The 11,610-nt window shown below is 34.7% G+C and overlaps 1 pseudogene; it reads left to right on the top strand.

The window, feature by feature from the left end:
• The first annotated feature begins 986 nt into the window (after positions 1-986).
• LOC121391629 lies at positions 987-11,151 on the top strand (annotated as a pseudogene).
• The last annotated feature ends 459 nt before the right edge of the window (positions 11,152-11,610 follow it).

Here is an 11,610-nt window from a genome sequence, read left to right as displayed (position 1 = left end):
GAAGAGAGTTTGATTGTCAGTATATCACTGGCCATAAGTGGAGTATTATTAATAACGGGAGGCGGTTGGGAAGTTATGGAAATTTTTAAAGTAGATTTGTAATTTGTTATAATTTTAATTAATAATTAAACTTTTAATGGAACCCTGTCTTTCTTTAAAACTTCCAAAACTGTCCACTTTCAACTTCCTCTTCTCCACTAGGAGGACAAGTAATTAATAACAGGGGCAAACATACAACATACCCAAACTATCAGTGGACTTGATTATTGCTTTTAATTTCTGATAATTATAGGAGATGAGCTTTTTCTGACAAGATTTGATAGTACCTAACAAAACATATCACATGACAGTCACATGACCAGTCATACTCCAATATGAATGACATTAATAGCACATGGCACACTCTGCAGAGTGGTCATAGTTGATATAGCAGACCACACCCACCATATCAATGATCTCTCGGTACTCTTAGTACACCAATATTAGTACTAGCATTAAGATACTTTACTGGAAAGAGAGAGATTGTTAATAATTACATTATAATCTTATACCATTTAAACTATGGAGGACACATGCTAGACCCATAGTCGCCATGGAGACGTAATATAGCCTCTTTTATTTCATGACGTAATTGTTTTTTTGTGAGTGAAGTCAGCGCTCTAGTTCTGTCATTGTCTGATGTGAAGCTGAACTCTATAATAAATATCTAGAAATAGAATAAATAATATTTATTAAATTAATTTATAATTACCTGTTTTTGAAGCGCATTTTCCATTAACCATTATTATTATTAATTATAATAACTTGCAATAAAATTAATTAATTAATAAAGAGAGCTATAACTTATCACGTGATCAAAGACGTTTTACCCACGTTGTGTGGTTGGGTGACAAAAAGTTTCAGACTATTTTGTAAGTTAATATATTGGTCTTTTCAATTATATTTTATTATATAGAAGAAGAGTCAACTAATAAAACAAGTTCAAAATGGCTACTACTTGGCATCCTCTGTTGCAAAGACAACCACACCCCTTTCCATATCATCAACCTCTATCAGAGGAGATGTTGGAAGATAAGGTATAGCATCACGTGATACTGGCCAGTAATTCTGCAGAAGTACGATATATTGTGTACTTTCTGATTCACACTGGCCAATAGAAATTCTGTATTACAAGTTTATAGCTCACACCTCTAGTTTATTGATAGTTTGTGGGAACTTTGTAATATAGTACATTAAATAATTATTGTTAGTGTATAGTTTGAACTTCTCTCTTTTTGTTTGTAGCTAAGAAAATGGCAGCAACTTCAGTCAAAGAGATATTCTGAGAAGCGCAAGTTTGGATTTGTTGAGGCACAAAAAGAGGATATGCCTCCGGAACATGTCCGTAAAATTATCCGTGACCATGGCGACATGACACATCGTAAATTTAGGCACGACAAACGTGTTTATCTTGGGTTAGTATTTTGATAATTAGTGGTGTGTGTTTTAATTTTAACCCTTTCCTAGAGCTCTAAAGTATATGCCACATGCTATGATGAAGTTATTGGAGAACATGCCAATGCCGTGGGAACAAATAAGAGATGTCCCTGTTATTTATCATATTACAGGAGCTATTACCTTTGTTAATGAGATACCCTGGGTAGCTGAACCCATCTATATTGCTCAATGGGGGTAAGTCATTAATGTGGGTGTGGTTTGTTGATTTGAGGTGTGGTTTTCTACACAGGACAATGTGGATTATGATGAGACGTGAAAAACGTGATCGTCGTCACTTTAAGAGATGAGATTTCCTCCTTTTGTCGATGAGGAACCTCCCCTTGATTATGCTGATAATGTCCTCGATGTAGAACCACTTGAACCCATACAAATGGACCTTGACGAAGAAGAGACTCAGCAGTTTATGATTGGTTTTATGATCACAAACCTCTTGTGGGAACCAAGTAAGATATTAATATTACATTAATTAATGACCATGCCCCCTTTAATTAGATTTATATCTGGTTCCAACTATCGTTATTGGAACTTTTCATTGGAGATTATGTCAACACGTTATCGTCTTGGCAACCAACTCCTCACTGATCTAACTGATGAGAACTATTTTTATCTTTTTGATATGAGTCATTTTTCACAGCTAAAGCTCTCAATCTGCTATACCAGGAGGCACCAAAGTTTGAACCTCTTATTAAAGAACATCAAGAGATAGGGTAAGTTGACCTCTAGCATTATATTTGACCTTTGTACTTTGAACTGTAGCGATGAAGACTGGAATGAATTTAATGACATTAATAAGATTATATAATTCGTCAACCAATCAGAACAGAGTATCGTATCGCCTTTCCTTATCTCTATAATAATCTACCCCTCTATGTCCACCTCTGCTGGTAAGTTGATCATGTGATGGTCATGTGATATCCTACTTTTGTCATCATGATTTACAGGTACCATTTTCCCACTGTGGTCTTTATTAAAACAGAAGATCCTAATTTACCAGCTTTTTATTTTGATCCACTCATAAATCCTATCTCCCATCGTCACGTCTTAAAGGTCAGAGGTCAAATTAAGAACATCTCATTTATTTAATTATACCTCAATAGACTCAGGAGCTGAACCTGATGACAATGATGACTTTGTCTTACCCGATTATGTCGAGCCCCTCCTCAAAGACACACCTCTTTATACTGATAACACTGCCAATGGATTGCTCTTCTCTGGGCACACTCGCCCTTTAATTTAAGGATGGGACACACTCGTCGTGCTCTGGACGTCCCTCTTGTCAAGATGTGGTACAGGAACATTGTCCCCCTGGACAACCTGTAAAAGTGAGAGTGTAATCAGAAAAAACTACTCAAAGTATTTGTTCTCATGCTTTAAAACACCCACCCACTAAAGCAATGAAGAAAAGGTCAGTTACTATATTGAGATATCATTATGATGTCATTGTTTATTAGGTATCTATTCCGGTCATTTAAACAGACCAAGTTTTTCCAGTCTACAAAACTTGATTGGGTGGAGCAGGACTTCAAGTCTGTCGTCAAGGTTACAACATGTTAAATCTGTTTATTCATCGTAAAAATCTCAAATCTACTTTACATTTGGACTACAACTTTAACTTAAAAAACAGTTAAGACATTGACCACAAAAGAGAAAGAAGTCGAGATTTGGTAATGCCTTTCACTTGTGTCGTGAAATACTTCGTTTTGACAAAACTTGTGGTCGATTCTCATGTAATACGTCTAGGCATGTAGATGCCTTCCAGGTATTGTACAGCACTTATAGCATTAATAACTCTAGGTCCTCTCTCTCTCTCTCTAGTCTATCTGAAATCTCTCTACAGTATCTCTTTTCTCATGTTGGTCAACTTACTGGAATGTATTTCGTTAAAATATAAGTTGATGAGACAATCGAAATGTGTAAAGAATGTCTCAAAACATGTCATTTATTATCGTTTTAATACTGTGAGTTAATAGCCTCATTAAGTAATATAATGACAGGAACTTCCTTGTATATAGGGTCCTGTTGGTAAGGGACCTGGACTGTGTAGGTATTTGGGCCCTGGTTGGCGTATTTGGATTTTCTTTTGGATGAGAGGAATTGTTTTCCATATTGGAACGTTGGTAGGGAACCTCTCTCTCTCTCGTCAATTTGAGGGTCGTCACTCAAAGGGTGTGGCTAAAACAGTTACTAAGCAACGAGTTGAGAGTCACTTTGACCTTGAACTGAGAGCAGCTGTAAGTTATATACAATAAACAAATTCACTTTATTTAATGCCCTTATTATCATATTAGGTAATGCACGATATTCTTGACATGATGCCAGAAGGTATCAAGCAAAAACAAGCTCGTGTTATCTTACAACATCTCAGTGAAGCCTGGCGATGTTGGAAAGCAACATTCCTTGGAAAGTCCCTGGTCTACCTATCCCAGTAGAGAATATGATCCTAGTTATGTTAAGTCTAAAGCTGATTGGTGACTAATACAGCACATTATAACAGAGAACGTATACGTCGAGGAGCTACTGTTGATAAGACAGTTTGTAAAAAGAACTTGGACGTCTCACTCGTCTCTATCTCAAAGCAGAACAGGAGAGACACATAATTATTTAAAGGATGGTCCTACGTCCAGCAGAAGAGGCTGTAGCTATTTATACAACAACTGTCCCACTGGTTAGAGAGCAGGCGTTTTTTCTCCTATCCCATTTCCCTTTGTCTTACAAACATGATACTAACTCCTTATCTTAGCATGGAGAGACTTAAAGAAGCATACAGGTACTAGATAATGTAATGTGGTATCATTATATATGTGGGTGTATGTTGTAGTGTTAGAGTCGACTCAATCAGTCTCAAAACGTGAAGAACTTGGTCTCATTGAACAAGCTTATGATAATCCTCATGAGACACTGTCTAGAATTAAACGTCATCTTCTAACGCAGAGAGCTTTCAAAGAAGTAAGTTTCTTAAACCACACCTATTCATTAATTGACACACACTCATTTCTAGGTTGGTATAGAGTTATGGATCTCTATAGTCATCTAATACCAGTCTATGATGTAGAACCATTAGAGAAAATTACTGATGCTTATCTTGATCAATATCTGTGGTATGAAGCTGATAAACGACGACTGTTTCCTCCCTGGATTAAACCATCAGACACTGAACCCACTCCTCTACTAGTCTACAAATGGTGTCAAGGTAAGAGAGAGAGAAAGTAGGTTTATTGTTACCTCTTTTTCTCTCAGGTATCAATAATCTTCAAGATGTTTGGGACACTGGTGAAGGAGAATGTAATGTAATGATGGAGTCATCATTTGAGAAACTCTATGAGAAGATTGATCTGACGTTATTAAATCGATTACTTCGTTTAATTGTTGACCACAATATTGCAGACTATATGACTGCTAAAAATAAATGTAGTCATTAACTACAAGGTAATATCATATAATAGACTCCACCCACTATATTACCTGTTATTAGGATAGAATCATACTAACTCCTATGGTATTATTAGAGGACTCCAATTTGCTTCCTTCATTGTTCAATATAATGGTTTAGTACTTGATCTGTTAGTACTGGGTCTACAACGAGCTAGTGAAATGCTGGTCCTCCTCAAATGCCAAATGATTCCTCACTTATCAAGATGTTGATACAGAGACCAGTCATCCCTATACGTTTGTATGCTCGATATATTGATAGAATACATATGTTCTTCAGGTATGAGATCATGTGACTATCATGTGATTCATAGATAATATAATATAGGTTTTCAGCTGATGAAGCCAAGGATTTAATTCAGCGTTATCTTACAGAACATCCTGATCCTAATAATGAGAACATTGTTGGTTATAACAATAAGAAATGTTGGCCTCGTGATGCTAGAATGAGACTAATGAAACATGATGTCAACTTGTAAGTCAATGAGGATACTCCTATCTAATTGAGATTAATTAATCAATTTAAATGTTTCTCTTCACATTAGGGGTCGTGCTGTATTTTGGGAGATCAAGAATCGTCTTCCACGTTCTATTACTACAATACAATGGGAGAACAGTTTTGTATCAGTCTATAGTAAAGATAATCCTAATTTGTTATTTAATATGGGAGGATTTGAAGTACGTATATTACCAAAGTGTGTATGATGTATGAAGAATTTACACACAAAGATGGGAGTCTGGAACTTACAAAATGAGGTACGATGTTATATGAATATTATTATTACACTAATTGACCCACACCCTTCTTTATTACCTAGGTTACCAAGGAACGTACTGCTCAATGTTTCCTTAGAGTAGATGAGAGTCTATGCATCGATTTCATAATCGTGTTCGACAAATCCTTATGGCATCTGGATCAACAACATTTACTAAGGTTAGGACCACACCCATATGATGAGCTATGATGTTTGTCTCAAGTCTATGAGAGGTGTGGCATATAATGGACCACATCTCCATACTGATTACATTTCACTCCACACTGAGCTCATCATTAATACTATCTATATAAAATATATGTCATATATAATATATTAATATATTATATATTATTATAATATGTAGATTATTAACAAATGGAACACTGCTCTTATTGGACTAATGACTTACTTTAGAGAAGCTGTTGTTAATACTCAGGAAATATTAGATCTGTTAGTTAAATGTGAAAAACAAGGTTAGTAAACTAGTACAACCAGTTTAACCAGATATCATAACTCAACCACTAGATTCAAACTCGTATCAAGATCGGTCTAAAAACTCTAAAATGCCCTCTCGTTTTCCACCTGTGGTATTTTATACTCCTAAAGAACTTGGAGGATTAGGGATGCTCTCTATGGGACATGTCTTGATACCACAATCTGACCTGAGGTGGTCTAAAACAGACTGACGTGGGTATCACCCATTTTAGATCTGGTATGAGCCATGATGAAGACCAGTTAATACCTAACTTATATCGGTAAGGACTAAAATTATCCTTGCTATTTTTAACCCTTTGTTCTCTAGTTATATTCAACCAATGGAAAGTGAATTTATTGACAGTCAACGAGTGTGGCGGAGTATCGTCTAAAGAGACAAGAGGCTAATGCTCAAAATCGTCGTCTCACTCTCGAAGATCTTGAGGACTCCTGGGACCGTGGAATACCTCGTATTAATACATTGTTCCAAAAAGATCGTCACACTCTAGCTTATGACAAAGGTTGGAGAGTTAGGACTGACTTTAAACAATATCAGGTCCTCAAACAAAATCCATTTTGGTGGACCACCAACGTCATGATGGCAAACTGTGGAACCTCAATAACTATCGTACAGATATGATACAGGCACTTGGTGGTGTGGAGGGGATATTGGAACACACCCTCTTCAAAGGAACATACTTTCCAACTTGGGAGGGTCTGTTTTGGGAGAAAGCCAGTGGATTTGAAGAGTCAATGAAATACAAGAAATTAACTAATGCTCAGAGATCTGGTCTAAACAGATTCCTAACAGACGATTTACACTGTGGTGGTCTCCTACAATTAACAGAGCTAATGTAAGTTAATTAATATTATTAAAATTAGTTAACTATTCTATTTATTAGGTTTATGTTGGTTTTCAAGTTCAACTTGATTTAACTGGTATATTTATGCATGGTAAATACCAACATTGAAAATCTCTCTAATTCAAATTTTCCGTGCTCATTTGTGGCAAAAAATTCATGAATCTGTTGTGATGGATCTCTGTCAGGTAGATCTCATAGTGTATGCTCCACCTACTGACCACACCCTCTAATTCTAGGTATTTGATCAAGAGTTAGATGCATTAGAGATAGAGACAGTACAGAAGGAGACTATACATCCTCGTAAATCATATAAAATGAACATTCTGGTGCTGACATACTATTGTTTGCCTCTTATAAATGGAATGTGTCTAAACCATCTTTACTAGCAGATACAAAGTAAGAAATAATACTAGATACTCTATAAGGACACTTGTTATAACAGTATTATAATAAGGAATGTGTCTACACTAATATTACTAGTAGAGGACAATATCTTTATTGTGAATAATATCAGCTGATGGATGAGTAGTCTGTACTGACCCCCCCCCCCCCCCCCCCCCCCCCCCCCCCCCCCCCCCCCCTCTCATTGTGATTAAATGGAGACTACTGGACATGGTTGAAATAGTAGATATGAAGGACACTTATCATAAGGAATATTTCTAAACCAATATTACTAGGAAGGAGACAATATCTTAATAATAACTCTATTATAGTAATATCAGCTGTGATGATGAATAGTGTATATATCTGTCAATCCTCTGAATCATTATGATTGTAATGGAGACTATTGTCTGAGCTGAAATATTTGTTAATAGTTTGTGTGGTATTAGTAGATATCTTAGTAATGGACCATGTAATAGGTATGTGTGTAGGTAGTTGGTAATAGACTATTTGAACTGGAACATTCATTTATTTAATTATATACGTAGTAATAGTAGATACCTTCCTAATGGATCATGTAATAGGTATGTGTGTAGGTAGTTGATAATGGAGACTATATTGTTTGATCTGTACATACATTATTATGTCATTATATATATAGTAATAGTAGATATCTTTAGTAATGGATTATATGGTATGTGTGTAGATATATGTATGGAGACTACTGTTAACATTTATTATTTTATATATAGTTATAGTTGGTATATGTGTGTGTAAGTAGTAGTGTGTTCATAATGGATTGTATAGTATGTGTGTGGTGTTGTAACTTATGACATCTCTACAACTTATAAATTTCAAGTGACTACATTGATATAGCACAATATAATGTTATTAATATGTCACTCATATTATACATGATATTACTATAATATAAATAGAGTTTACAATAAATAACATTGTTATTGACATTAATATTATTAATTTATTGATATATTATATAATAATTCTAATAGAGATGTATGGATGCTACAACTACAACAGAAGTATTGGGTAGATGTTCAGTTACGTTGGGGAGATTATGATTCACATGATGTAGCAGAGATATGCTCGTGCTAAGTTCTTAGATTATACCACTGATAACATGAGTATTTATCCCTCACCTACTGGAGTAATGATTGGTATTGATCTAGCTTATAACTTACACAGGTAAGAGAGAGACAGAGACAGAGACAGAGAGAGATATTGATGTCATTTTTTTCTAGTGCCTTTGGTAACTGGATTCCTGGTATGAAGCCTCTTATTCAACAAGCAATGGCTAAGATAATGAAGGCTATCCTGCTCTCTATGTACTCAGAGAAAGTATTCGTAAAGCTCTTCAACTTTATTCTTCAGAACCAACAGAACCTATCTCTCTCTCAAAATTATGGAGAGTTATTTTCAAATCAAATTATTTGTTTGTTGATGATACTAATGTATATCGTGTACTATACACAAGGTATATATTTATATATAGTACATATTATAATAACTCTATTATATATTATTATAGTACTATATTATAATAACTCTATTATATTATTAATATAGTAAATATTATAATAACTCTATTATATTGTAGACATTTGAGGGTAACTTGACTACTAAAACCTATCAATGGAGCCATCTTATTTTTAACCCTCGTACTGGACAACTCTTTTTAAAGATTATTCATACCTCTGTGTGGGCGGGGCAGAAACGTCTTGGACAATAGCTAAATGGAAGACAGCAGAAGAAGTAGCTGCTCTAATCCGATCTCTACCAGTAGAGGAACAACCTAAACAGATCATTGTAACTCGTAAAGGAATGTTGGATCCTTTGGAGGTTTGTGACTGTAATGACATCATAATGACATCATACTTTTTAATAGGTTTCATTTACTTGATTTCCCTAATATTGTCATTAAAGGTAGTGAATTACAACTACCATTTCAAGCTTGTCTTAAAGTGAGATAATTATGACACAAATATGATGTCATAATGATGCATTTATTAGGTAGAGAAAACTTGGAGATCTAATTCTAAAAAGCCACAGAACCTCAAATGGTGTTATTAATTTATATGATGACTGGTTAAAGAGTATACCTTCTTACCTGTTATTACTAATATAATATATAATGTGTTAATATTGTAATGTAGGCCTTCTCTCGTCTCATTCTTATTTTAAGAGCTCTTTCATGTCAATACTGAACGTACTAAAAGTTATTCTAAACCAGATAAAACCACTATTACTGAACCTCATCATATCTGGCCATCATTAACTGATGAAGAATGGATAAGAGTTGAAGTAGCTCTTAAAGATTTAATATTAGCAGATTATGGAAAAAAGAACAAGTAATTTAAAATATAATCAAACTATTATTATTATGTACTTGGACTATCTAGTGTTAATGTGGCATCATTAACTCAGTCTGAAATCAGAGACATCATACTGGGGTATGGAGATCAGTGCTCCCTCACAACAAAGACAACAAATAGCAGAAATAGAGAAACAAACTAAAGAACAAAGTCAACTCACTGCTACCACAACACGTACTGTTAATAAACATGGTGATGAGATTATCGTCACGACAACAAGTAACTATGAGAGACAGACCTTTTCTTCCAAGACAGAATGGCGTGTTTAGAGCTATTTCAGCCACTAACCTTCACTTGAGAACCAATCATATCTATGTATCATCAGATGATATTAAAGAGACAGGATATTTATATATTACCTAAAAATGTCCTCAAAAAGTTTCATAGTTATATCTGACCTCAGAACACAGGTATAATATATGTACATTACATGTATTATGATATAGTGATGATATTGTGTAGATTGCTGGTTATTTATATGGAGTTAGTCCACCTGATAATCCTCAAGTTAAAGAGATACGTTGTGTAGTGTTAGTACCACAATGGGGAACTCATCAAGTGAGTGGGTGGTAGCAACACGTATTTATTAATTAATTATTATTTTTTATAGACTGTTCATTTACCAAATCCTCTACCTCAACATGAATATCTCAAAGTACATGTAATTAATATAATATTTAATTAATTAGTATTAATTACAGAGATGGAGCCTTTGGGTTGGGTCCATACTAACCTAATGAGTTACCTCAACTCTCTCCACAAGATGTTACATACATTCTAAAATAATGTCAGAGAATCCTTCATGGGATGGAGAGAAAAACTATTGTTATTACTTGTAGGTATGTACATCCATTGAACAGACTGTGTGTCCATTTTACTATATCTGTGTATCCATTATAGTTTTACTCCTGGGTCCTGTTCTCTAACAGCATACAAGTTTAACTCCCTCAGGTATGATTGGGGTCGTACTAATAAGGATACCAGTAATAACCCCTCATGGGTACCTCCCCTCTCATTATGAAAAGGTCAGATGTTATTATCTGATCGATTCCTAGGATTTTTTATGGTCCCTGCTCAGGGGTCCTGGAACTATAACTTTATGGGTAAAATTACGATATCATTCATTAAAATGTGTGTACTCTCTATCTCCCTCTCCCCTCCCCCTCTCTCTCTCTCGCTCTCTCATCTACTCTCTTTCTCTCTCACTCAGGTGTTCGTCATTCCTCCTTCAATGCATTATGAGTTACAATTAGCTAATCCTAAGGAGTTTCTATCATGAAGTACATCGTCCTACACACTTCCTTAATTTTAGTTCAATTGAAGAGTCAGAACCATTACTGCTGACAGAGAAGATATGTATGCTTAATAACTGAGAACTATATTTTATATTACTGAAACACTGATTTACTCCTCCTTAATTAAGTATATAAATACTTCAAAGACTTAATGAATATTATTGAACATATGGAAAGTATCAACTTATTAGTGTAAATCTATTATATAATGGTGGTTTATTCTATATCTCCTCATGTAAGGTGTTATATTGAGGATTATTTTTAATAGTACATGTGTAGGTATTGATGTGTTATTTATTTTGTATCTCTCCAGGTAAGTAAATTATCCAATGTTTTAAGCTGTGTACATATACACTGGTATATAAATTGTTACATTAGGAATAGATCTCTTGTAATTGTGTTAGTGATATACTAGTTGCTCCCTTACAACAAAGACAACAAATAGCACTGATAAAAACTAAAGACCAGTCAATTCACTGCTACCACAACATTACTGTGTATCATTATGACATTCACAATG

The sequence above is a fragment of the Gigantopelta aegis genome, unplaced genomic scaffold (assembly GCF_016097555.1).
Source record: "Gigantopelta aegis isolate Gae_Host unplaced genomic scaffold, Gae_host_genome ctg2757_pilon_pilon, whole genome shotgun sequence".
Taxonomy (NCBI): Eukaryota; Metazoa; Mollusca; class Gastropoda; order Neomphalida; family Peltospiridae; genus Gigantopelta; species Gigantopelta aegis.
The sequence above is the reverse complement of the archived record's forward strand: the minus strand, read 5'-3'. Positions and strand labels throughout refer to the sequence as shown.